Source organism: Pipistrellus hanaki, assembly GCF_964339955.1.
Source record: "Pipistrellus hanaki genome assembly, chromosome: 8".
NCBI lineage: Eukaryota > Metazoa > Chordata > Mammalia > Chiroptera > Vespertilionidae > Pipistrellus > Pipistrellus hanaki.
Genome location: NC_140510.1, coordinates 18509025 through 18536921, shown reverse-complemented (window position 1 = coordinate 18536921; position 27897 = coordinate 18509025). Strand labels below are relative to the sequence as shown.

The 27897-nt window shown below is 41.1% G+C and overlaps 1 protein-coding gene across 1 annotated transcript in view; it reads right to left on the bottom strand.

Annotated features, from left to right (window-relative positions):
* Positions 1–25912, bottom strand: part of THSD7B (thrombospondin type 1 domain containing 7B) — a 959962-nt gene extending 934050 nt beyond the window's left edge. The window contains exons 1-3 of the mRNA XM_084891907.1: positions 25800–25912; positions 19342–19452; positions 18453–18507 (exon numbers count right to left, since the gene is read on the bottom strand). The gene's annotated coding sequence lies outside the window, so the exon portion shown is untranslated. The remainder of the gene's footprint in view (positions 1–18452; positions 18508–19341; positions 19453–25799) is intronic.
* Positions 25913–27897: the final 1985 nt, after the last annotated feature.

The following is a 27897-nucleotide window of genomic DNA, read 5'->3' as shown; positions in this document are numbered from 1 at the left end:
TCAGTCACACCAGGTGCTTCTTACATTCTGCACCACCACTGGGGAGCCGGGGGATGTGCATTCATCTATGTGGACTCATGAACCCTCTATAAGGGGGCCTTTGAGCAATGGAGGCAGGAGCTGGTGTACAAATACTCTTTTCTTAGGTGTGTCTGATGAGCAATTTTAAGGAGCGTTCTACGGGGTTTCTTAGATGGCCCCTGCAGGATTGAGTCCCAGTTGTCTATCAGTAATATTCCCTTGGGTTGGCTTTCTCTCCTGTCCTATTTCACTTTCCAGACCCTCAATTATGTTCCTTTGGGATCACTCTCCAAAATAAATTATGCAAACTAAGCCATTGCTGCAGGCTTTGTTTGCAGGTGGACCACCTAAAAGCTGCCCCAGCCACATGGTCGATAGACTGACATGAATTGTGAGGCTCAGTGTTTTTTGATGGCCTCCTACAGCCCTCCTACTGTTTCTAGGATTCAGAAACAGGTCTGAATGTGAGCCCTGGCTCCATCGCATGCTTAGCAAGTGACCTCAGATAAAACACATAACTTCTCTGTGACTCAGTTTTCTCATTTATAAAATATGAAAATAAATCATCTTTCCAGGGTGTATGAGATCATGGATATGAGAATGAAGTGATGGATACGTATAGACTTGGTAGATAGGATACTGAGGGTAAGCATGTGTTCATGCTTTTTTTTTCTTCTTTTCTTTTCTTACTGTCACAAGAAAATTATTCCAAAGTAAATTTATATAAGCAGTAGCCACTAGCTACAATGTGGCTATTTAAATTTACATGAAATAAAATTAAATCTAATTAAAAATTCTATTCCTCATTCATACTAACATCTGAAGTGCTCAATAGCCACAGCACCCTCCTTACAAAACTTCTGACTCTGTGCTCCTGCAACACGCCTAAAGGACATAACACGAAGGACAGGCCACTGGTGGCACACAGATCTGAAAGCCTATACTGGGCAGGGATGCTGACCTTTTGGTAGTTGGAATGATTTTCTATTGGGATACTGTAAGCGCCCCCACACTTCTGACCCACCCATATACCTGGTAAGTGAAGGCAGCGCTGTTCCTGGCAGAGACCGGCAGTGGGAAATTGGGAAGTTGAAAGTTTGTGTTCCCAGCCCCCACTCAGCCACCAGCCCACTAAGTGTCCACTGCTCTCAGGCAGACCTGCACCCCACCTCTGCAGGGCCTAGGCCTGGGCTTGCCCTTAAAGTTAACAAACTTGTTGTTTTTCTGCCCTGACATTTCCCGTTGCAAGATCTATCAATGTATCTGAGTAATCCATGGTAACGTAAAAATGGGTAAAGATATTATCCTCATCAGAACTAAGCTTAACAAAAACATATTCTTGAGATACAAAACTTTAACCCAGTATTTCCCTAAGAGGAAATCTATTTGTTCACCTAAAGTATCTACTGCCCATTAGAAATGCCTCCCATGGTGCACACACATGCACATGGAGTAACGGTCACAGAGACTGGAGAAGTCATAAAACCACCTTCCGCAAGGATAACGTTCGTGGACACTGGCCTTTACCTGATCTTTAACGGGCTGACCAAGTGTCCATCATGCCCGAAGCACACAACAAAAGGGACACAGCAGTTGTTCTCACAAACACTCTAGATCTTCCTGCATCTTTTCTCCCCACTTCTCACACTGTCACACTTTTGACAGTTTATACCATCTTGGATGTAATGTTTTTCCTCCCTCGACTTTTCTGAGCTTTTTGTGACCACCTTCCTTCTCATTCCTTGGCTCTGGAAACTTCCTAGCATGAACTCTCTACCTGACAGCCACTCTCTACAGCGACTTACCAACACTTAGAAAGCAAGGCTCACAATACAACCCAGAAAAAACTGATACATCAAGCAAAGCCATAGTCCAATAGGGGAGACATGGTTACATCTTAGAATGTCTCTCATATCACACCAATACCAAAACCCAAGATACAATTTAGAGCTTAAAACTTAGCTTTGGAGTCAGAGGACCTGAGTTCAAATTACGGCTAACTACTTTAATAACTTTGGAACCACAGGTGAGTTATTAATCTCATTATGCTTCACTTTTCCACTGTGACATGTGACCATATCATCTTAATGCTAGGGATTTTAATAATCCACATAATAATTATCAGGACTCCTTGAAAACTGATTTGAGTTAGTAGTTAAAAGGGATGGAAACAAGAAAGCCAAGATCTGTGCCCATATGAGAGAATAAATCTTCCTTCTTGACCCAGGAGCCTCCCAGCTGCCAGGATACAGTCTTTGCCCAGAGAAATGATTAGACTTAAGTGCCCATTTATTTTGTCACTTTCCCCCTATTATCCTCTTCAGTGCTTCTTGAATAGATGTTTATTTAATAAGCTAGCCAAGGGAAATTTTCCTTTGTAACATTCATGGAACTGAGAAATATAAAAATATGTGATCATTTATAAAACCAAGTGAAATGGCTTATTGTCCCTTAATTTTTACCACATGCTTAAGGTGATATTTTTGTGAACACAGCAAAAAGAATTAACACAAAAATTCACTATTTTCTCAAACCAATTTTTGCAGTGACATTTTGCAATAAGAAAGAAATTATTTCTAAAGAAAAAAATTCTAATCTTCACAAACAAAAGAAAAAACCCATAAAAGTAACATTCTTCTTTCCTGAGAATATCTTTTTCATATGAGACCTGCCTCTCACCTCTGTAGTCAGCTCCCGGTGTTAATAGAAAATGCTTTGGTGTCTAACTCCTGCAAACCATGAATCATCTCCAATCCCAGCAGAGATGAAAATTAAGATCCTCAGTTTATGGGGTTGGCATTAAAGTAGAAAAACCAGGCCTCACATTGGAATATAAATATTTCTGTATGAAAAGCAAGATTTAGAGAAAATCTAAAACTTCTCCCATGCTATTCATCTTTACCCTTCCTCTTCAATCATCATCATCCTTAGTTGTTATTGTTAATATAATCATCATCATTATTAGTTGTTGTTGTTAATATTCACCCGAGGATATTTTCCTATTGATTTTTAGGGAGAGTGGAAGACAGAGAGAAACATCGATGTGAGAGAAACACAACAATTGGTTGCCTCCTGCAGGAGCTCAGACCAGGGCCTGGGCTGGGGAGGAAACTGCAACCGAGGTTTGTGCCCTTGACCGGAATTAAATCCAGGACGCTTTGGTTCACAGGCTGATGTTCTATCCACTGAGCCAACTAGCTAGGGCTCTCCTCAACTATTAAAAACATGTACACTTTTTATTTAATTTACTAGAAGCCTGATGCATGAAATTCATGCAAGGCACCAGGCTCTGGCAGCCATGGCTTCATCCGAAAGGACATCCAAAAGAATGTCTGGAAGATCGGTCAGCTATTTGGTCTAATTAACATATTAGCTCTTTATTATATAGGATTAGAATGACATTGGTTAATAAAATTACATTGGTTTAAGGTGTACATTTCTTGTAATATAATTTTGGTAGTAACAAACTCTATACCCAGGCTAAGGCAGGTGACTCCTCAGTAGAATGTGATTTCTGCAGGGTAGGGCAACAGGGAGTGCAGAGGGTGGGGCTATTGCATTCCCCAGGTCAATGCCATATGAAGGGAAGTGCTCCATGCAAGAAAGATGGCAACTGCAGTGTGGGAGAATGACTAGGCACATGGATCCTGGTGGCTGTCTCCCCAGACCCACAAACCCCAGTCTCTCCTCCCCTGACTCCTTTGTTCCACCCTCCCTCTTCAGGAGCCCAGAGTGAGTGACTGCAAATAAGATTGTGTGAGTTGGCTTTTAAGAGGGCACCTGTGTTTCTAGCAGATTTTTGTCTCTCTCTGGAAATCAGAATCCCTGCTGATTATGACAGCCAGATATTATGTGAGCACCTCTTTCCCACTCTTGTGCTCTGGAGCCCAGCTTGGAGTTGAGACCCCATGCCTCTCATTGGGAATCTTTGCAGCTGAACTATACCTCCAGAATCTCAGCCATGGCCCATGTGAGGGGGCGAGCCTTTTTCTCATTTCCACCCTTCCCAGAAGTCTTAAAGTGGCTTCTTCTGTATATCCTTGGTTGTAAGACTTCTCTTCAGCTAGTCTTCAGGTGGTTATACAGGTTGATTGCTCTATATTTTAGTTGTAGTTTCAGTTGGTCCTGGGAGGAGATGAGTGTATATCCACCCACTCTGCCACCATCTGGATCTTCTAACACATTTTGTTCTGGTTCAAAAAAATACTGACACCACAGCAATCAAACACTGAACAAAGTAATTTGTTTAAACAAATTCCTTAAATGGCTAGCTTGAGCAATTCATAGGTATATCTTTTGTACTTCCATATTAATAGCCATGGCAGAGGTATGAATCAATAATTATTTGAGGGTTAAGAGTCAAGGGAGAGATGAAAAGAGGGAGGATCATTCAGATAAATATTTCACACCAATGTCAGTGCCCCCTCCCCCCCAATGAAAATGAACCTGCTTTGGTGTTTATGACCAATTAGTGGGCATCTGATTCTTTATCTGCTGCTGAGGATACCATATTTCCCAACGTAGTGAGTTAGGAGGAGGCTAAAGGCATGAAAAACACAAATGCTCTCAAAATATACAATTAGGAAGTCTGGAATCCTTCTGCAGGGAGAGATTACAAAAACAGATTGCCCAGGTCTGCTCCCCAGTATCACTTACAATTATAAAATTTCCAACACCTTCTACTGCCTCCTTCATTTACAGCTTAATTAGAAGGCCAGTGAATAACTGGCTTTGAGGGTTCCATTCATCTTGTTCCTTAAAATAGTGATATTTTCAGGGAAATCTGGGAGTAATACCAATCCTGGGAGAAGAGTAGTTACTAGATAAGTCAATATGAGCATACTTTTTACATAATCTGGTAAATTATATAGTGTTACTATTATTTTAACCTTGTGTAGTGCTACTGATTCATCTAAAACTAGAATTTCCAAATAAAATATAGGTCACCCAATTAAATGTGAGTCTCAGATAAACACCAAAACTTTTTAGCATAAGTATGTCTCAGTGTATTTATTCAAAGTTCATATTTAATTGAGTGCCCTGTAATTTTTTTTTCCTAATTTGGCAAACCTACTTGAAATTCCCTTGTAGTAGATTATATTATTGTTCAAAATTAGTCAGATTCAACTTTGCACCCATCTTCAATGTGGAAATTTAAATTCCCACTCCAGCACATTTAATCTTAGTAACTTGCTCTGACCTCAGATAGAGTGTGCTTCTTCCCTTGAATTTAGCGTGGTCATGTAAATTGCTTTGGCCAATGAGATGTTAGCTGGTGTGACACAACCAAAGGCTTGAATTGGGTATGTGCAGCTGGGCTTGAATTCCTGTATTCCCCATTGCTGTGTTTCCAGGGAGAAGCTCAGCCCCAGAATGAACATAAGTGGAACAGCTCTGAGCTCAGGCTACTTCAAGGAGCTGAGCCCCACCAAATCCTCTACTTGATGAAGAGCTGGCCAGTCAAGACCAGCCTAGATCAGCCAACTCCTGGCCAACTTGTAGTTGTTTCAGAGACTGAATTTGGAAGTCATCTCTCATGCAGCACTTACATAGCATTTACTAACTACTAGTAAAACACTACTAAAAATTGTTTTAAATATATATAAAAAAATCTTTGTTTCCCTAAACATCTTCAACTATTACAAATGGGATTATCCCAAAATGTTAAAGAGGCTCCACCAGGGCTCTTCTTGCAAAACACTGGGCTAAGGGTCAGAATATAGAGGTTAAAATCCCAACTCTTCTATTTGCAAATGGTGTAATTGTGGGTAAATAGAAGAACTTCTCTAGTGTGTTTGCCTAGCTGTGATATGGAGATAATTTCTATCCATCTGCTCACTAAAGTTAAAATTAGGAACCAATGAGCCAATGTTTCTTAAGGGATTTGGTAAATTGTAAAGTTTTAAATAAATATGTATAAAGTAGAAATATGCCTTGCATACACTAAATGCTATATATGTGTATTTGCTAAATAAATAAGTGTATATATATGTATATATGCGTGCACATGTGCACGCACACACACACACACACACACACACACACACACACATATATATACTGTATAATTTTATCTATTTGACAATCTTTTTTAGCACGTGCATTGTGCTAAGCATTGTAGATAATTATAGAGTAAGGAAGGTATTCAGGAAACTAAAAGAAAGCTTTTCTAACCCAGATAGGAAGGTCAGAAAAAGCTTTACAGAAGAAGAAACAGATGTGATATGTTATTATAATATGCCACATTAAGTTACAGTGATCTCTCACTCAATAGATAATGCCTACCGCACAAATAATGACATGGAATTTTTTTTCATGGATTCTGAGACATGGTCATTTAGAGAATGACAGTCCCTCATTCTTTCCTCTGTAGATAGTTATATTTTCTCAGCATAAATATACATGGGTATAATGGAGAAGAAGAAAAGGGAGAGAGAGTCACAAAAGCCCCTTGCAAACTATAAATCAGTTTGACTGAAGCTGTCATTTTCAAGAAAGCTGGATTAACTTTTATTGTTTTGTTTGTTTTTTGGTTGCATGAAATCCATTTTTCATGAAAACCATTTGAACTTTTCAATTTTCAATTTATGCTGTCTTTGATAAAGCTAAATAAATGCAGGCTTTTATTTCCCAAAGAAAAGAATTGTTAATGAATTTTTTCTATCAAAATTTATTTATATAGCTAATTTATTTTAACCAGAGCTCTAGACTTTATCACAGATACAAGAACTATATTCCAAAGGGTGGTGACCCAAGATGTGTGAAATTTAAACACATGGAATTTCAAGCACTAATAATATCACTAAAGGCTTAAATGAAGATAGAACATCAAGAAAAAAAAAATAAAGAAATGATTATATTTGATAATAGTTATACAAAAAATAATCTCAACAAATGTTTCTTGAGAAGCTATGTACATAAATGCTGGGCATCTAAAACTAAATAAAATATGTTTCCTGCCCTCAAAAGTTCACAGTTCTATGTAGGAGATAGCCAAGTCAATGGACAGTAAGGTACCACAACATAAATTTAATAAAAACAGAAATGAGATGTGATGATATAGCAACAGTAATAGATTGTAGAGACAGGGAAGACAGACAATTTTAAAATTTTATAGAGAGATTAAGGTTTTACAGAGAACCTTTCTAACATGTGCATTACCAGGTTCCTATGGCAAAAGCAGTTGGTAACTCATCTAACATGTTATATATTTTTCTTTCTAAAAGAACTCTCCTCATGTTCAAGCATCAAACAAATTTCGAGAAGACTAAAGGCCCAGTGCATGGATCTGTGCACTCAAGTGGTCCCTCGGCCTGACCTGAGCCTTCTCACAATCCGGGATCCCTCAGGGGATTTCGGAAGCCCAGTGCACGTGTTCAGCCTGATTCCCGCAGGCTAGGCTGAGGGACCCCACCAGTGCAGGAATCGTGCACCAGCCCTCTAGCTTGCATATAAGAACTTTGGTTAATCTCTTCCCAACATATCCCCTCCCACATTTCCTCTGAGATCCATCAGTCTATTTCATGTTTCTAGCCCTGTGCATTGAGCATCTTCTCCTGGTGGTCAGTGTGTGTCATAGCTTCCTATCAAATGGTCAAATGGTTGAACGGTTGAACAGTCACTTAGGCTTTTATATATATACACTAGAGGCCCAGTGCACAAATTTTGTGCACTGGGGAGGGGGGGTCCCTCAGCCAAGCCTACACCCTCTTATAGTCCAGGACACCTCAGAAAATGTCCATTTGCCAGCTTAAGAAGCACAGGAAGAGCAGTTAGCCACTGTTGGTTGCCCCTGGTGCTGCTGGCGATATCCTTTCTTCCTTGTGGAGTGTCTAGGGAAGGGTAGCGGCAGCAGTGCCCAAGGCCAAGTTCAGGAGGCTGGCAGCACCGTTGAGATTGTGCAGGAGGCACTGGTCCATTGGTTCCTGGCCCGTCCTCTGAGATTGAACCTACAGGGCCACTAAGGAAGCCCATCCCCAGTTCCATCCCACCTCCACCACAGATTGATTGGAGTCTGAGGGCCAGGAGGAGGGACCAAGAGGCCTTCCTTCCAGCTGCTCACCAGTTGCTGCTGCCATGGATTCATTGAAGTCTGAGGGATTCAGGGTCCCCCGTTAGCCATCCCCTGATTAATGGAGACTGAACCTAGGGATGGAACATTCAATCATTTCAGACCCTGGCTCTTCATATATATAAATCTAGATAGTTCTAGACCAAAGGATGAGCTAGGTTTGGTCTGATCAGTCAGGGCCAGCCCATTTCCCTTTGCCTATGATTGGCTGGGAAGTGACCATGGGACCTATTTCTAGCCAATGAGACACAAGAGGTTATTAGCTAGGCAGCTTCTGGGAAATTTCTACCTGATTAACAAAAAAGAAGAGGCAGAAGACAAAAAGTCTTTGATCCACCACTTCTGCCATTCTGTATTTACACATGGTCCTACCTATCTAGCATCTTACATCTTTTCCTTCCTAACAGAACCTAGCCTGGTGGTTGTGGCTGCTACAGTTGTAACATAACCACAAAAGGAAACATTACTAGCCTGCTAGGTTGGCAGAAGGGAAAAAAAAAAGAGAGAAAGAGGACAAAAAATTGTTGAGCCACAGGGCCAACCCTAGAACCACCATCTCCAGGCTTCTTATTACATGAGATGATAAATTACTGAAGCTTAAGTCACTATACCATATCCTATTATTTTTAGCAGAAACATTCAAACTCATAGAGTGCAATGATGAATGAAACTCTGACTCAGACATTATGGAAACACAGTCTAGTCAAGGAACTTATAGTCTAGGGACATTTGGTATGGGTTCTAAAGTATGAGTAGGAGTTTATCAGATAGGCCAATAAGGGGATGAAGCATAGCAGTCCACAGAGAGCACACAGGGTAGAAAAGATAAATAGGTGGCAAATTATAAAGGGCTTGGTCCATACTGGTGTTCAGGCTTTACCTTACGGTCAATAAACAGCCAGGAGGGGGTTAAGCAGAGGTTAATTTTATAGAACTCATTCTGCCTGAAGTATTAAAGCTGGACAGACAAGAAGGGAGGCCAGAGGAAAGATGAAAGTTATTAGGCTGCCTAGTGGTGATTTAAGACCTTTCCAGATGCCTGTTTGCTTTGTTATAAGGTAAAGCTTAACTTTCCATATACAGTACTGTAGATTAATCCAACTTCTTCTGATTTGGCCTGTCACTTTTCCTGCACTCAGTGATCCCCAACTGATATTAAGAAGTATTTGTCATTCAAATTCTTCTCTCTGAATGTAATTTACTTGGCTTTGGCATCAGATTTTATCTGCTTTGCAGGGTGAATGGCCCAAAACAAACAAACAAAACAAATAAACAAACAAGAGAATACATCAAAACCAACCAAAGACAAACAAAAAAACAGGAACAATTCAAGATTTAACTGTTTCTTCCAGCTTAGCAAAACAAATTCAGAACAATAACAACAGGACAGAGGCTCTGCTGCTTCTGAGCTATGAACCTGAGGTGCCATATGCCTTTTCATCACCATCTGCCCCACAGAATTGGAAATTCTCAAATTATGTTATTCTAAGATGTGTATACTAATATTCACAAAAATCTAGTGCATGCCATGCACTATACTAAGTACTTTACATTTTTTATTTTATTTGATCTTACTAGCAACCCTTTATGCACATTATTATATCCACTACACAGATGAGAAAACTGAGACCCATGGATCCTGACAACCTTACTAAAGATAGTAGCAGAGCCACCAACAGAACCCAGGCCTCAAAAACCACTATCTGTGTTGTGTTGTTAGTAACTTTTTTCCATCATATTCTAAATTTATATTAGTAAAAAGCTTCTGGAGAAACATAAAGAATGATATCTTATATCTGCACCAAGAATTATGATAGTATGCTTTTTTAATTTTCTCTTTATATCTAGACATAAAAACATTTTATATATTTTATTGCAGGAAAATATTTTTAATAGTTGACATCAAATGCTTCATACAACTTTGTGCCATGCTCTATTAAATATCTGAGCATTAAAATGCTTTATAAATATTCTGTGGCCACATCACATTTTTTTAACTACTCCCCTATTTTAGGTATTTAGAGTGAATTTTTAAATTCAGTGAAGACACTGGTTAACAAAATTATACCGGTTTCAGATACCATCAATCTGAACCCATTGTGCAATTTCACAACCCATCATCTGTACACTGTGTTATGTGTTCACCATTCCATGTCAAATCTCAATCCATCACCATTTATCGCACCTGTACCTTCCTCCACTTCCCCCACTGCCCTACCCCTAGCAATCACTACACTGTTGTCCTTGTCCATGTATTTTTTTTCTTTTTTTCTCAATTGCTTCACCCCTACCCCCAACTCCCTAAACAACCCCCCAATAGGTGTCAGCCTGCTCTCTATGGGTCTGTCCCTATTTTACTTATTAGTTCATTTTGCTCATTATATAATTTTATTCACATGGTATCTGTCTTTCTCCATACATAATTTTACTCACATGGTATCTGTCTTCCTCCAACTGGCTGATTTCACTTAGTACAATGCTCTCCAGGTCCATCCTTGCTGTCCCAAAAGGTAATATTTCTTTCCTTTTTACTGCCAAGTAGTATTCCATTCTACAATATAACAGCTTTTTTATCTACTCATCTACTGATGGACACTTGGGCTGCTTCCAAATCTTGGCTATAAAGTGGACTTTTATGAAGTTTTATTTTTTAGCATGAATGATTTTGTGTTACACATTTTTAAATTAATTTTGGGAAAATTTGAAAAAGGTATGAATTATGTCCTGTGGTCCTGTTATACACTGAGTGGCCAGATTATTATGATCTCTGAATGCATAATAATCTGGTCACTCAGTGTGTGTGTGTGTGTGTGTGTGTATTTTAGAGGGCCAGTGCATGAATTCATGCATGGGTGGGGTCCAGCCTAGCCAGGGGGAGGGGACATGAGCAGTTGGTCAGCCTGCCTACTGGTCGAACTCTTGGTCAAGGGGACAATTTGCATATTAGCCTTTTATTATATAGAATATACACTGAGTGGCCAGATTATTATACATTCAGAGATCATAATAAGCTGGCCACTCAGTGTATATCCCAAATATAATTTGCCACACACAAAAAAAGTTTAAAATGACTATGGTTGTGGTGCCTGAGGCAGGCAATGATGGGCAGCAGTCTCAGCAGCCCACCCAGCTGGGGCTGTGGGTGTGGGTGGGGAGTAGGCAGGGAGTTCAGTGTTGGTAGCCCCCAGGATTTCCTGTGAGTTCCCCTGCAGCCTCGGCCTCCGCCCAGAGGGACATGCAGTGTGGAGACCGGGAAGAAATTTTTACATTGTGAACCATGTAAGAGAATTAAGAAAGTACTGGAAGAACTTTATATTAAGAGAGATGAATTCCACATTAAAAATCCATCTGCAGGTGAATTAGTTGTAAGCTACATTCACCTCCTCTCAGGACCAAACTGGAATTACAAATGAAATAAAGAAAAAATATCCTGAATAACCAACTGAAGACTAGCTGGAGACAAGCCTTGTGATTAGAACTTACTAGAGGTCACATTGAGACTGGGAGGAGGTACAGAGGCACAAGTGGGCTGGCTGGGCACTCAGGGGCAGCAGCTGAAGTTGTGGGGGAATATATCAGCTGGGAGGGGGGTCCTCTGAGAAGTACAGGGTCTAAAACCCAAGCCATGCTTCAGAACATCAGAACTGGGAAAAGGTGCGCACATCTGGCTGAAAAAGCAGCAGGATTTCTATCCAAGATGGCTAGAAATGTAGGTACCCTCTTAAAGGGCCAATGCACAAAATTTTGTTCACAGCCACTCACCCTAGGGCAGTGGTCAGCAAACTGTGGCTCGTGAGCCACATGCAGGTCTTTGGCCCCTTGAGTTTTTAGCAAAGGCCAGCTTAGGAGTGCTCTAATTAAGTTAATAACAATTACCTACCTATATAGTTTAAGTTTAAAAAATTTGGCTCTCAAAAGAAATTTCAATCATTGTACTGTTGATATTTGGCTCTGTTGACTGATGAGTTTGCCGACCACTGCCCTAGGGTCCAGTGGAAGGGAGCAGAGCAGACTAGAGCTGCGTGAGGAGAGTCTGAGGTTGGTGACTGGAGAATGAGCTGAGAGAACAGGGCCAGGATGCCTCTGCTGGAGTCATTCCCCCAGAATGCCCTCATTCTCAGGTGAGCATTCCCCTTGAGCAGCAGCAACCTGCAGGGAAGCAATTATAATTATCCATTGTAATTCCTCTTGCCCCACCGTGTGGAGCTTACTCCCAGCTAAGGAGTACAGACCAAGGCTCCTTAAGTGACTTAGCCTAACAGCCTGTAGGCAGAGGTGGATCTCTGGGTGGTTTGAGATTTTTGCTGACCTGTCCTGGGCCTGGAGATAGTAAAAGCAGACCTTGTTATGTAGCTTGGTCCTATTCACAAACATCCAGGCCCAACAGAGGGAGCCACAAGCTGTGGATTACTGATAACTCCAAATAGGTTGCCCAAGGTCAGTGACAGACTGGGTCCAACATTGGCCTGCACCAGAGTCCTGTCCAGGAGGCCCAGAACCAACACACCCAGTGGCCAGCTTCAGACGACAACACCAGAGCAGGATCCAATATGCTTAACCAGCAGCACATCCACAGGGAAATAATCAGCAGGCACCAAACCCTACTGAGGCGAATTCCCCTTCCTGTGATCAGCACCTGCACAGCAGCTTGCACACTGTGGTGGGGGTTGATCCTACACACAAATGAGCCAATAGCAACCAAGACTCAATTATAATAGGAAGACCCACACAATGTGCAGCACCCAGGTCAGGTTATCAGAGAGTCTGTGCCACTGGGTCCCACAGGTCACTCCTACACAAGGCCACCTTATCAACATGGGAGTCAGCAAATCTATCTATAGTTTTGCATTCCAAGACTTTCAGTGGATGCTTAAAAACTATCTGAGGTAAGGGGGATTACAGTTTATCAATATCTTCAAACTATTATTTGTTATGTTTGTCAACTTAAGTCTTTTGCAAGGTGCCTGATATGAGAATTTCTTGTAGTATGTTTCCCACTAGTTCTAAAGGGTATAAATGTAATGATGTGAACCTGACAAACAGGAGACTGTAGTCTATAAACTGACAAAATAGGTTTTTTTTTTAAATCAGTCTATCTGTCAAGGTCACTCAATTGGCCTGCACCATAGTGACCAGAGGCTGTGATGCAGGTGATTAAGTTTGGTCGTTGAGGATTCCAGGAATCTCCTGTGAGCCCTCAGGTGATCACAACGCCTCTGGACTTTAATGACTCCGAGGAGTTTGGAGTCCACCTCACAGCAGGCACCTGAACAGCTAGGTTACTGTCCTCTCACGCTCCCACCAAAGTGGCCACAAATGATGTGATGACAATTTCTTTCCATCCTATCTGTGTAATAGAGTTCACTGACTTGCACTAACTTGTGTGTTTTTGGGAGCCTTAACCTTAGTATCAGCAAGATGTGACCTGAATGCCATTTATTCTGTTCTTTTCTTTCCTTTTTTTATTTTCTTTTTTTTCTTTTCTTTTCTTTTTAAACTAAGTATTTTATTTGTATGCTGCTGCCAGTATATATGAAATAATCTTTCTTATGAAATAGAAATTCATGGAAATTCAGGGAGGTAGATGTTAAGGACAAAAGCAGAAGTTTGTATAGTATAGCACATGTCATAGGATAAGCTTTTGGTACAGGCTTCAGATTTAGCTCTTTGAATATTCACTGGTTCAAGAAAAGTGATTTAGAATACCTTCAAAATTCATTTTACTACAAAAAGGAACAAACTTTCTGGGGTCTGAAGGGATGGGTACTTGAAGATACCCCAGTTCACAGGGGGTCTTGTTGAGCATTCTGCAGACAAAATTGTTTCAAACCTGCAGCCTCCTGGGAAACTGGGTTGAGCCACTTTCTTCATAGTGGTGATGCTGGGGAACCAGACATGGTGCATGCAAGTGCCGGGCAGATTGGTCTGTAACTGGTTGCATGGCGTGGGTCCACAGGGCCAGATGGCGGGACAGCGACACAAGGTCATTCTGTTCTTATTCATTCAAACAAATATTTATTAAACATACTAGTAGCCCTGTGCACAAATCCATGCACCAGTAGGTCGCTGCTGCCCTCCTGTAGCTCCCCCCACTCCCATTCCCTCTCTGCCCACCCCCACCCCCAATAGCTTGCTGCCCTGCCCCCTCCTGTAGCTCTCCAGCCCACTTGTAGTTCGTTGTCCCACCATTCTGCAGATCCGTAATCCAGTGGTTATGCAGTTGGTCCTTACACCCTGGGGATAATTAGCATATTTCTCTCTTATTATATAGGATTATATAGGATGTTATTTGCCAGGCACTGTAGTGGGCATTGAAAGTAAAATAGTAATAAAAAATTAATAAAACCCCAACCACATGGATTCCAGTGAGAAGACATTAACCACATAAACACAAATAAAGGTGTTTGGAGCACAGGGTCCTGCTGAAGCCTAGATGGGGAAGTCAGAGAGTAGACATAGTGGACCATAGAGACCCTGAACACATACAACACTGGCTGTCCTAACCATATCTTTGAGAAGGTCGTTCTGTCTGATGGATGGAGAAAGGTGTGGGGGTGGCAGAAAATATAACACTGAGAGAGAGGCAGAGTAGCATTTAGAGCTATTGCTGTGGCCTGGGAGAAGCAACAGCAATAGTTTGTACTAGAGTAGACATAAAGATGGAGTTCTTCATTTTCTCTTTGCTTCCTTCTCCTCATCTGCATTGTGGAACCAGGTCCCTAACACCATAGCAATAGCACTGAGTGGGGAAAGTGAACTCAAGAAAGGATAGAGTCCTCCATTTTGTCTGTCACCTGCAGGACAAAACCAAAATAAGTGTCCTTTTCCTAGAACAAGTTTGGTGGTAAGAAGCCAGCTATATACTACTTTAAACCAATGAATTCCCACTTTGTATGGTATTTTCTGACTGCAAATTTATCATTCCAATGCCAACTAATTCTCTAGTTCTGATTCCAAATGGATAACCAATAATGCATCCAATATTGACACTAACTACTTAGATTTAGCACATAACCACAAGTTAAGAATAAAGTCCTTCATTCTGACACTGACTCCTCAAGGTAACACAGACCCCTGAAGTTAAGGGCTCAGTCCTATAAGACTTACATCACTTCAGGCGCCAGTCACAAGTAAGTCTGAGGTTCCCGGGTTACCTGCACTTCTGTCCTACTTGGCTACAAATTCAGGGTTCTCACAATCCCTCCTTTAGGTTTGGTAATTAGCTAAAACTGCATGTATGTGGATCCATGCAGTTCAAACTCATGTTGTTCAATGGCCAACTGTATTTTCTACCTAAACTTGAGAATCTGCGTAGGTGGAGGACCAACTTAAGTTACACATAGACTTTTGACCACAAGGGAGGTCAGTGCCACCTAATCCTACATGTTCAATGGTCAACTATACTATGTTTTTTCCTATAACATACGTACCTATGATGAAGTTTAACTTACAAATTTGGCAATAAGAGATTAACAATAATAGCTAATAATAAAATAGGACAATTAAAAGAATATACTTAAAGTTATGTCAATGTGGTCTCTCTCAAAATATCTCACTGCACTGTGTTCACTTTTTCACTTAAAAGAGCACTTTACCAAAGCTTCTCTTTGGCATATTTGAATTGCCAGTGTCACGACTCTTTGTGTTTTGGGTCCACTATTAAGTAAAATAAGGGTTACCTGACCACAACCACTGTGATGCCTTGATAGTCAATCTGATAACTGAGATTATTGGACAAAGGAATGATAAACATTCCAGATGAAATGGTCAGGATTTCATCATGCTTCTTAGAATAGCATACAATTTAAAACTATGAATTATTTGTTTCGAGAATTTTCCATATTCTATTTCTCCCCCAAGATTGACCATGGATAACTGAAAACTCAAAAAAACCCTCAAAATAATAGGGGGAGGCTACTGTACATGAATTGGACATTTAGGAGGCATCTGGGAATCACTGAGGTGAAGATGTTATTTAAAGCCATAGAACTAGATGGGTATATTGTGTTATGAGGGGTATGTGGGGTAAAGCAACACAAAGGCTAATGGATTTGGTAGAGAAAATATGAGGTCACTCTTACTGCAACTGCTATTTCAAATGAAGAATAAAATATTTATCATCTGAGAGAGGCTTGAAGAAATGGGGCATGTGGAGAAAAGTATAGTCATAAACGCAGGAAGAGGCAGGGGCTGTAATAGGAAGAACAGTGTCTGGCAGAGCTGAGTGCCCACTGAGGTGTATGGCCAGTCTGCCCATTTGGAAATGTTCTCCAGCAGCGCTCAGCCGCTTGGGGGCAGACACAGAGTAGAAGGACTTGAATTTCACAAGGCCAGTGTTTAATCAGAGGAGTTAATGGGGCAGAGAACAAAGAAGGACAGGTGCTGTGTAATAAGGAAATTGGCTTTACCCTAAGAGAGGTCAGGCCTTTGTTCTGGCAACTGTGAGGTAACCTCCAAGCCCTTGGAGTCTCCTCGGGGATAAGTGTATTTAGTTATTCATAGTGGAACCTCAGACCACACCTAATAGTTTATGGAAGCAAGGTGGCTGAGGGTGGGAATGACCACATCTATAGCAGTGAGATCTGGCTATTGCATAAAACCCAATCAGTTTAGAGAGCGGTTATTTGAGTCACATGGTATCAGTTGATGTTCAGGCAGAGTTTAATCACAGGGCAATCAATCAATATTTCCTTATTGAATGACACTCCAATAAAAACTCTAAACTCTAAACACTTGGATGAACTTCTTGCATTGGCTATACTTAGTGTGCATTGTCACACATCAATGTTGGGAGGAGAACAAGGAAGCTCTGTGTTTGGAACCCTTTCAGACTGGGACCTGTAAGTCTCTTCTCCTAGCTAATTTTAATATATGTTTTCCTCATATTAAGTATAACGGTGTGCATAACAGCCTTTCAGTGAGTTTTGTGTCTTACTAGCAAATTATCAAACCTGATGGTTTTGAAAACCCCTCTGTTATGGTTTGAATTATATCCCCCCAAATTAAACATCAGAACCCCTTATTTGGGAATCAGGTCATTAAGATATCATTAGTTAAGGTAAGGTCATATTGGAGTAGGTTTGGGTCCTAATATAACATGACTGATGTCCTTATAAAAAGGGGAAATTTGGACACAGACACACAGAGAATGTCATATGAGGATGAAGGCAGAGATTGGGGTGATGCAAGCCAAGGAAAGCCAAAAATTTCCAGCAAAACACTAGAAGCGAGTGTTTTGCTGGAAATTTTTTGTCTAGGCCTTTACTTCCAGTGTTTCCAGCAAAACACTAGTAGTAAAGGCCTAGACTACATTCTCCTGCATAGCCCTCAGAATGGCCCAACCCCCCCATCACCTTGATCTTGATTTCTGGCCTCCCTAATTGTAAGGCAATAAATTTCTATTGTTTAAGCCACCCAGTCTGTGGCACTTTGTGACATGCCCAAACTTGTGGATGGTGTTAGAAGCGTTGGGCAGACAGGGCAGTCTGAAGGACTATGCCCTCAACATCACAATTTATCCAATTGCAGGGAAGCATCTAGGCTGGATACAGAAGAAGATGATGACATGTGGGGACATAGACAGTGAGAAAATAATAGGACAAGGAACAGAAGAATTACTGTACTTGAAATAAAAAACAGTGAGATGAAAAGGCTGAACTAATAATCAGAGATTGAGCCCAGACTAATGGATCCATTTGCCTGGGTGCATCAAAGAAAGGAGTTTACAGGGAAAAAAAAAAAAAAGTAAGGGTTTATCTTTAGGCCCAAACCTGGAATAGGTAAGCAAACGTGCGAAGGCCTAGCTCCTTAATGGCTTCCGGGGATGGGTTATTCAGGGCAAAAATCACTAATCATGGTGACTAAGGGAGTTAGAGTCATAGTCTCTACAGATTGGTTGATACTAGGACAGGGGGTAATTGATCAGTGCTTCCAGGCCTGCTGTCAGCCATGGTGTCACTTCATCTTGTTTTGCTGAATTTCTAAACCTGGAGCTGAAAACACAACTGGAGCCTAGATGTTATCTTTAGTTTGATTGAAACTCTGACTTTGTGGTGAATAGACCTTAGGCTTTGTTCCTAAAATTATTCAAAATCTCCTTGTCCTGAGGGCTTAGTGATTAAGGAAATAACATGTTGGGAGAAGGAGGCAGGTGAGTCCAGGTGCTAGATGAGGCCAGTTTTAATCAAAGAAAAAGAAGGAATTAAAGATTATATTAAAGAAATGAAATTTCTATACAATTATAATCCCCCCTCCTTTCTTTTGATCATTCTTCAACCTTGAGGAATATAGGGCAACTGGGTCCAGATTCAATCACAAAGGAGGATTAGCTTATAACATGAAGTCAGATTTGTTTACTTACTGTGCCCCCATTATCTGGCTCTTATAATCTCTTCAGTTCCTCAGTGATCCAGGAGCTATAAGGGGAAATTATAGGGGTTTGATTTACAAGCAGGAACCACAGCAATAACAGAAGCAGCAATAGGCCAGATATGAATACTGTAATTAATAATCAAAGCAAACCAAATTTAGTCTCTGAGTCTTTAAGAGTACCATTTGGGAAGACCTCTAGATGAAAGGCTCAGAGCTTCATTTTTCTGGAAGGAAGGCAAGAGGTGACAAATCCAAAAGATTCCCCTGAACCACAATCCAAGCATCTCTGATGAGTGTCCTGACGCCAATTCAAGTCAGCTGTGTGGCTTCCACTGCATCAGTCATTGAAAACTTCCAAGCAAGAGCTGTTATGATGATTTCTCTAAAGTTTACACTATGTCATCTAGCTGGGGTCTGCAATTGTAGGGCTCAGAAAAAAAAGGAAAAGTTTCAGTTCTTAAGAATTCAAAGGCAAAGGATGGGAGGAAAATAAAATACTAGTTCAGACTGCTGCAGCCAAACACTTCCATTAGAAAAAAATAGGATCCAGTCCAGTTCACAGGTGGAAAATAAGATTCTAAAGACTATTAATCAAAAGCATCTAATATCCAAAATTGAAACAAATTTTCTCTCTAAAATTATCCTCATTTTATCCAAGGTAGCCAAGTTAACACTAACCTATTGTGTAAGTTCAGTTTCAATATATTAGGCCTGTTATTTGCATAAGTATGATAAAAACAGTAATAGATCATATAGGCTCTTTGAAATCTGCTTTGCTGAAATTTCATAAGGCATTTAACCCCAGATTGAACTTTAATTAGCCTCTCAGGGCTAAGAAGCCAAGCCACATAGCTGCTATCAGCATTTGTGTGCAGTACCTATTGATTTGGGTAAATTCCTCAGGTTCTCAAGGTTCTCCAAAATGTCTTGAGGTTCTTCCTTTTCAATCTTCCAGAAAAACAATCTTCATTCCTTAACTGGAAAAATGGCTGTGAACATGCAAATAAGGTATTAAGCCATTTCTCCAAAGGGCTTTTGTCAGCTTCCAAAGTTAATCTTAATTTCTTAAAGCTTTCCAGTGACATACAGTGTTTATGCATGTCTCTCTAAAACAGGCCATTCCAGTCAGGCCTGGTAATAAACCAATTTCTATTTGTGTCCTGTTAGAAAAATAACATATACTGATCGAATTTATGCAAACAACCATTTTGCAATGAAAATAATAAAAGTCACTCATCAGGCTCTTCAAACTTCTAGAGCAGTGGTCACCAACCAGTGGTCCAAAGACCACTTGTGGTCCATAAGATCCAAAAAGTTGGAGATCGCTGTGCTAAAGGGATCAAGTAGGACAATATATAAATTATTTAACATTGCTTACAAAAATATAACTTATCAATTTGGTCTAAGCCATAGGTAGTTAAAAAAAAACACAATAACAATATCCTTATATCTAGAAAACAGAAAGATTAAAAATTAACAATATTTCACAAAAAGTTATAAAAATTATGATCCATAGTTAATTCAGTCCTTTATAACTAAGAGGCCCGGTGCATGAATTTGTGCATGGCTGGGGTCTGGCTGTCCCGCCCCAATCAGGGTGATTGGGCCTGGCGATGGGGGGGTGGCGGGGGAAGGGCTGCAGGCAGTTGGCAGGCTGACCCCACCCCTTGGTTGAATGGTCAAGGGGACAATTTGCATATTAACCTTTTATTATATAGGATTCTTGCTTATCTATATAGAACCTTTGCCAGAAGTTCATGAATTCAGAATCTCCTTAGTGCTTTAAAATTTTTCATTTAGTTTAAAGGTATAATTTGAAAGTTTAGTTACAGCAAACTCTTTTAGAACAAGTCAAAGTCCATTTCATAGATCTTTCTGAAGATGAAACATACTTGCAGAAGTGTCAGAATAAAACTATGACTGAAAATGATAAAACTTATAGATGACATTGTATCATAATAGATCTTATTATAATGTAACTGACAAACACATTTGCTTTTCTGTAACAACATTTTAAGATAACAAGGATTACAAATTAGTATTGATTCAGAACTTTGTAGACTCCTGGAGGTTTTTATATGATCTCTAAAATAAAGAGTGGGGCAAAAGCAGGTTCACAGTTGTTTGTGTGGAAAAGACAATAATAAATAATACAAAAATAAACTGTTTTGTGTACTCACAACTATAAACCTACTTTTGCCCCATTTGTATAATATACGTTTCATAATAAGAATATATAAATACAAATACCACACAATTATTTTCTTAGTTAACAAAGCTTCCTGTGCAATTCAAGCATATAAAATAGTCCTAATAGTTCAAAATGTCTTCTTTGCAAGGAGAGAAAAAAAATCCTTTGAGGTGTACCTAAGGCCCATCAGACCAAGTTTCTTACTGACAGACTTTACAGTAAAGATAACATGAATGTATTTAACTAATAAACCCAGGTAGAATAAAAGTATTAAGTTGATGCTTTTAAAGATATGCTTATTCATCCAAACCAAATACAAACTAGAAAAATGTCAAATATTTTCCCTGATCACATGATTCTGAAAAGCATTTGGGTTTGTTTCTATTATATTTTGGGGAATTCTCCTATAAGCAATTGTGTCTTTAAGCAAATTTTTAGAGGTCCTTTTTAAAATTAACAATGCCATCCAGAGGTAGAAAATACTTTAGTTGGCAGTTAGAAAGTCATTAGGGCAGAAAGCAATGGGCAAACATCTGGAGAGCTGATACATATTCCATCTGGGACCTTCCCTAATATTCCCAATTTTAGAGAGAGAGAAAAAAAACACAGGACCTAGGATGCAGAGCACTCATATTCAGCTCTCTCTCCCTCTCCCCTCTTCCCTTCCTCTCTCCCAATCTCTCTCTCTCTCTCTCTCTCTCTCTCTCTCTCTCTCTCTCTCTCTCTCTCTCTCTCTCTCTATCTATCTCAAGCATAGCCATTACTCCCCCCCCCCCCGCCCCCTTTCTCAGGTTATCTCTCTCTGGAATATACAAGAGCATTTTCCCCTTTCCTTCCTCTATGCATCTATATCCTTGCTTTCTTTCTCCTAAATTCTAAGAGCCCTTCTTGGCCTCTGTAACTTGTTTCCTAAGCCCATGAAGCCCAGCTGGCTCACTTCTTCATCTTTTGTGACTTGCTAAGTATACTTACTCCTATAGTTTGACTCTTGGCTCTGAATTCTTTCTTAGCCAGAACTCAAGTACTACTGAGGTTACTAAACTAAGGTCTAACACCTGGTGCCATTTTTCCACTGCTAACACTTCCAATCTTTTTTATTTTATTTTTTAATCTTTGTTGTTGAAGGCATTACAGATGCCCCCCTTTGTTCTGCCCCATTGACCACCTCCACCCCACTCCTGTCCCCTCTCTAGGCCTTTACCACACTATTGCACACTATTGTCTGTTCATGGGTTATGCATATATGGATATAAATTCTTTTGTTAACCACCCCCCTCCCCACCAGGTCCCCCACTATTATCTCTGAGATTTCCCAGTCTGTTGCATGCTTCAAAGTCTCTGGATCTATTTTTTGTCAATATATTTTGTTCATTATATTCCACATATAAGTGAGATCATGATACAGAAATACAAGTATAACTTCCGGTCTTTTTAATTTCTTGACACAGGGTAAATAGAGTAAACTTGTTTGGGGCTGTTGAATCTTGGGGGGGGGGGGTGGGCAATGATAAGGGGACTTATCTCAGATAGAGCACCTGAATTAAGCTGAAAAATAATTATGTTATTTTAAATCTTAGAGCACATATACTTAAGTGAATAGGGGGTTAAGTTTTTCAAGGCCTGTACAAAGTGATTAAGAAGGTGACTCAGCTGTGAATCGAGCAAGCAGAATTGATAAGCATGGTCAGACTGACCCACCAGGAATCAAAACATCATCTTATCAACATCATCTCATCTCTTGATGACTAAGTACAATAGCTAACTTCTGCAGATCTCCAAGGGCGGCAAGTAGCTGCATTCCATTTCCAGCCTCATCTTACACACCTCCCCCTTTATAATCCTGTTCCCTACACCTTGCTGGGAAGATAGGATTTGAGTGTAAGCACCCTGTCTTCTTGGTTGCCTGGCCTTCACAATAAGTGCCTTATATGATTCAACCCTGCCTTCATTATCGGACAGTAATAGGCAGCCTGAGCCCAATTGGGGGTTTCCCAGTAACACTAACAGAGGATCAATTTGGCTCCTGTACAATTTTTGGTAGTGCTGTACTAAAACCTGTATTGCCCCCTTAATATTTGTTTTATTTAGCCCATTTTTTTCCTTTCATAAGTTCATATCTAAACATACTCCAGTTCTGTAAGATGCATCCCTGAGAGTTACCTTGGGGCACAGAGATGGAATCACCCATGTTATTAATTAACATCTTTATTAATCAAATTAATTACTCATTTTCAACTTGGGCAATTTTAAACAAGTCCTAAGAGTAGATAATTCACACAAAAGAACAAGCAGAGAACAAGCAGTTACAATATCTAACAACTCAGCAACCCCTTACATCTTTTTTTTTAATTATTATTGATTATGGTCTCACATAATTGTCCTTATTCCCCCATTCCCATCCCAAACCCCTCCCTAGATATGCCCCCCTTCGCCCCCATCCCCCCACATAGACAATGTAGTGGCCCAAACTTCCTGCTACATCTAGAACTCTGAGTACTATTCCCTCAGAGGGGACAAACACAAGGTCTGCTCACCTGGTCCATCTGAGATGAACTTCTGCCTCAAGTTAGACAGGGATTAGCTTCCACTCCCCACTCCTTTGCGGTTTGCTGCAATGTGGTCAAAGCTGGCTCCATTACAACAAAATGAGACACAGACTTAACAGACAACAAATACAGCCTCAAGCAAACTGACAAATAAGATTTCTCCCTCTTGGTCCTTCCAAGTTTCCCCAAGTCCAAGAGAAGGAGACTAGATCAGACAAACTAACCAGAATTTCTCAAGAACCAGTTCCTTCCCTGTTCCCATTCAGCTTTCTCTGAGCCTAAAAGAGAACGGCTTTTCTGGGGTCATCACCTGCAAAACCTTACTATAAGACATCTTCAGTTTCTAAAACCAGAGCAAATTCCCAATCTAGGCCTTTTCAATCCCTTTTCTCTTATGATGCAAATAAAAGCACAGTAGATCATGGACTTCCATCAGCCCCCACCCGCAGACAATAGGTCTGGGAAGCTGCTAGGCGGGGCCAGAGCCAGGGTTCATGAATTTACAGGAACAAGGGAGGCCTCACATCAAGCACAAAAATTTCCAGTCTAAAGGAGTTTATTTGTCTGTATGCATCAAAACCCAATAAGGTATGAATGGGAGTTCTCAGCAAAAAAAGTAAGGATTTGTTAGTTCAGGAAGTGGGCCAGTCATGCAGACCAGTGAGCTAATGCTCAAAGGCCTGACTCCCTGATGGCTTCCACGGGATGGTTATACAGGGGGAAACTTAGTCACTAAGGGAGCTAGGATCCTGGTCTCTACTGACTGGTCAGTGCTGGCAGGATAGGGGTAGTTGATCAGTGCATCTCATCCTAATGTCAGCTGTAATGTTGCTTTGTCTGTTTTCACTGCTTTCTGGACCTGGAGCTGAAACACAACTGAGGTTATCTCTAATTTGACTGAAACTGTCTCTATGGTCAATAGATGAAGAATGTTTCTAAGATTATTTGATGCTGATCAGAACCTCATTATCCTGGAGGCTAAATGTTTAAGGAAGTGGTTGTGTAAGGGAGGAGGAAGCAGGTGAGTCGAGCTGCTAGATAAGCCAGTTTCAATCAAAAGAAGAAAAAGTCATATTAAATAAAAGCAGTTTCTATGCAGTTAGTCTTTATCTTACAAGTAGGGATCCAGTGCACAAAATTCATCATAGAGGGGGGCCATCCCTCAGCCAGCCTGCACCCTCTCCACTCCAGGACCTCTCGGGGAATGTCCAACTGCCTCTCACAATCCAGGACTGCTGGCTCCTAACCCCTTGCCTGCCTGCCTGATCGCCCCTAACCACCTCTGCCTGTCTAATCCCCCTTAACCACATCTTCCTGCCTTCCTAACTGCTTCCCTGCTGGCCTGATCACCCCTAACCACCTCTGCCTTGCCCCATACCTGGGACCTAGGCTTCCCTCCCTCAGACACCCAGGACCCCGGCTGGCTTCACCCAGGCCAGCCGCAGCTGGAGACCATGGACCGGCGACTTCACCCACTGGGAAATGAAAGAGCTTCCATTTGTACCCTGTTCTCTGTGGCTCCAGATATCACACCTTTAGGGACGGAAGTATCTGTTCTGGGAAATGATTGTACTTCCCTGTCTCATTGGCATCAGGCTTTGGCCAATAAGAGGTGAGCAGAAGTAACATGCATCACTTTCCAGCAGAAATTTTAGGATTTGGTGTGTGACCACCATATTCTCTTTTCCCTCTGCCATCAAACAAGCTTTGTTCCAGAGAGAGTAGCTGCATCTGGCTGGGTCTAGGGGAAGACCCTTTGGAGCACAGACTCAGCCAATTGCAAATGACATTCAGTGTGAATGAAAAATAAATGTTGGTTGTGTAAAGCTGCAGAGATTTTGGAGTCATTTGTTATTTCTGCAAAGCCTATCCTATCCTAACTAATACAGTGATGAATCTAGGGTTACCTGAGGTTTCAGGTTTGGGTACCTAGATAGATAGAAGTGCCACTTACTAAGCCAGCAAATAGGGGTGGAGGTGGTGAGAAGAGGGGTGGGAAAGAGGAAACACTTTTCCCCATAATGCTATTTCTTTATCCAGCTTGGGCTTCCTGATAATCTTTCCAACTTTCCTCCCCAGCTTAGTCACTCTGTGAATAAACATTGCAGTACGTAGCCTCCATGCTGGAAGCAGCCCTGAGATGGAGCCCCTTACATTGTACCCCAGTGGCATTCTCCCTCCAGCTTTACTCAGGGTGGGAGACAGGGCCATCTGTATTCACCGAAAGTCACACAAAAAAATGTCTTATTAGCTCTCCAGAGTAACGTTCACAGTGTCCACACAGCAAAAGGCTCCAGCAGCTAGACAACACAGAGAGAATTATTTCCATGGCCTGGAACAAGTCATGTTAAGACACGTATTGTTTGGGCCACAAGTTCTTGACAACTTTGCCTGTTTCTATTATACTTTACTAGTTATTCCTGCTCAACAGCCATAAAAATAAAGGGAACAGAACAATGCCTCATCTCACCCAGAGTTATATCCTCCTGCTTAAGTTTTTCACGGCAACCATTTTCTTATATCTGTTAGGCAAGAGTTGACTGAGATAACAAACCTTTACACATTTGTAACATCACCCCACATCCTTCCCGGAGCTCACCTGATAGTGGCTCCTTCATTAAACTTATCTCCAGAAGACAGGGAGGAGGCAGCTGGTAGTCACCAGTCTGTTTGGTCTTTGCTCCTGTCAGCTCTCCTTTAGTTTGTTTCTTTATCAAATGCCTGCGGGAGGAGCTGCACATCCCAGCCCAAAGTGCAATTGCTAAGGCTATTATTACTCCCTCTTGCAAATGGAGCTGCTGCACAGACCCTGCAGAGGAGGCTGCGGGGAGGGACCCGGCTTTCACAATGCCCATCAGAAGCTCCTCAGGAGCCAGCCCACGATGAGCTGTTTAGATTCCTGTCATCGCTGCTTGTTTTCCAGCAATGGTCCCCTACGTGGCCCCCACCCAATTGATCCATCATCCAGAGATCTTTCTAAAATGCAAATCAGGCCATGCCTCTGACCAGCTTAAAATCTTTTAGTAGATCCCTACAAGGGAGAAAATTAAGCACCAACTCTTAAACACCTATACAAAGCCCCTTATCATCACTCGGTAGGCTATATCTAGATTTTTCCTTCTGCATGCTGCTCCCATTGGTTATACTTTAGATCTTTCCTACCTGGTAAACCTCTTGTATGCTTCAAATATAAGCCTGATGTTACCTCCTCTGGAAGCTACTCCTGCATGTCTTGCCCTGCCCTATCCCGGACTTCATCCTACCTTCAGAGGCGTGAAAGGCTTTCTTGTCTTATAAAACACTGACCATGGCTCTATTACTGCACCACAGTTACAGTCTCACTATTTGCTTATATGGTGTCCTCTCCATCCTATTGCAAAAACTGATTTGAGAAAGAGAGGAAGGGAGAGAAAGGGAGAAAGATAAAGAAAGATGAGAGAGAGGGAGAGGGAGGAGAGAGAGGAGTTGAAGGAGAGAGAGAGAGAGAGAGAGAGAGAGAGAGAGAGAGAGAGAGAGGGAGAGAGAGAGAGAAATATCAATGTAAGAGAGAGCATCTATCAGTTCCCTCCTGCACCTACCCCAACCAGAGATTGAACCTGCAACCTGGGTATGTGCCCTGACTGGGAATTGAACCTGCAACCGTTTTAGTATATAGGATGATGCTCAAACCACATAAGCTAGGGCTCCCCTCCATTTTTAATTTACAAGAAAATGAACCATTTTACTATGGCATCACTTGGTGTGCTCAATATACAAGCAGGGTTCATTTCTATTTATACCCATTTCCTGTGAAGTTGTTGGAATGAAAGGTAAAAACAAACAAACAACAACAATAACAAAAAACCCAGTTCCTACTGTAGAGGATCAAGTAGAATTGCTACAATTGTGCAAACCATCCAATTTTCAAGTAATTGTATTATATAATAAAGCTATGTCACAGAATATCATTTCTTTCTTAAAAGAAAAAGGTGAATGAACCAAAGAACAGAGTTAAGAAGAATTATGACCTCAATATTGTCTTCATCAGAGATTAATTGTGGCTTAAGGAGATGCATATTGACAAAGGTGAATGTGTAATGGTTCATTTTATGTGTTAACTTGCCTGGGCCACAGGGATGGCCAGATATGTGATCATATATTATTGTGGTGTTCTTGTGAGGGTGTTCTTGGGTGCGGTTAGCATTTCAGTGTGTGCACTGAGCAAAGCAGACTGTTTTCCCTACTGTGGGTGGGGCTCATCCAGTCAGTTGAAGGCCTGACTAGACCAAAAAGGCTGACAGCCCCAAAGTAAGAGAATTCTCTTCAGCCTGACATTATCTGATGGGGGACATTTTCCTGCCCTTGGCCTCAAGCTGACACTGGCTCTCCGCGGCTCTCAAGCTGGCCAGCCTTCCGAGGAGAACTACAGCAAGGGCTCCTTGAGTCTCCAGCTGGTCAGCTCCCCTCGAAGATCTTGGACGGACCTGCCAGTCTCCATAAGTGCAAGAGCCAATTCCTTATTTTAAGTACAGGGTGTCCCCCAAATGTATACACACTTGTTTATACACACTTGAACAGCTGGTAGCTCAATTTTGAAAATGAAATGCATATTAATAAACCATGACTTTATAATTACTTAGAGCGTGTTTACATTTTGGGGGGACACTACATTTATGTAGTCTGGTGGTTCTTTCCCTCTGGAGAACCCTGGCTAACAT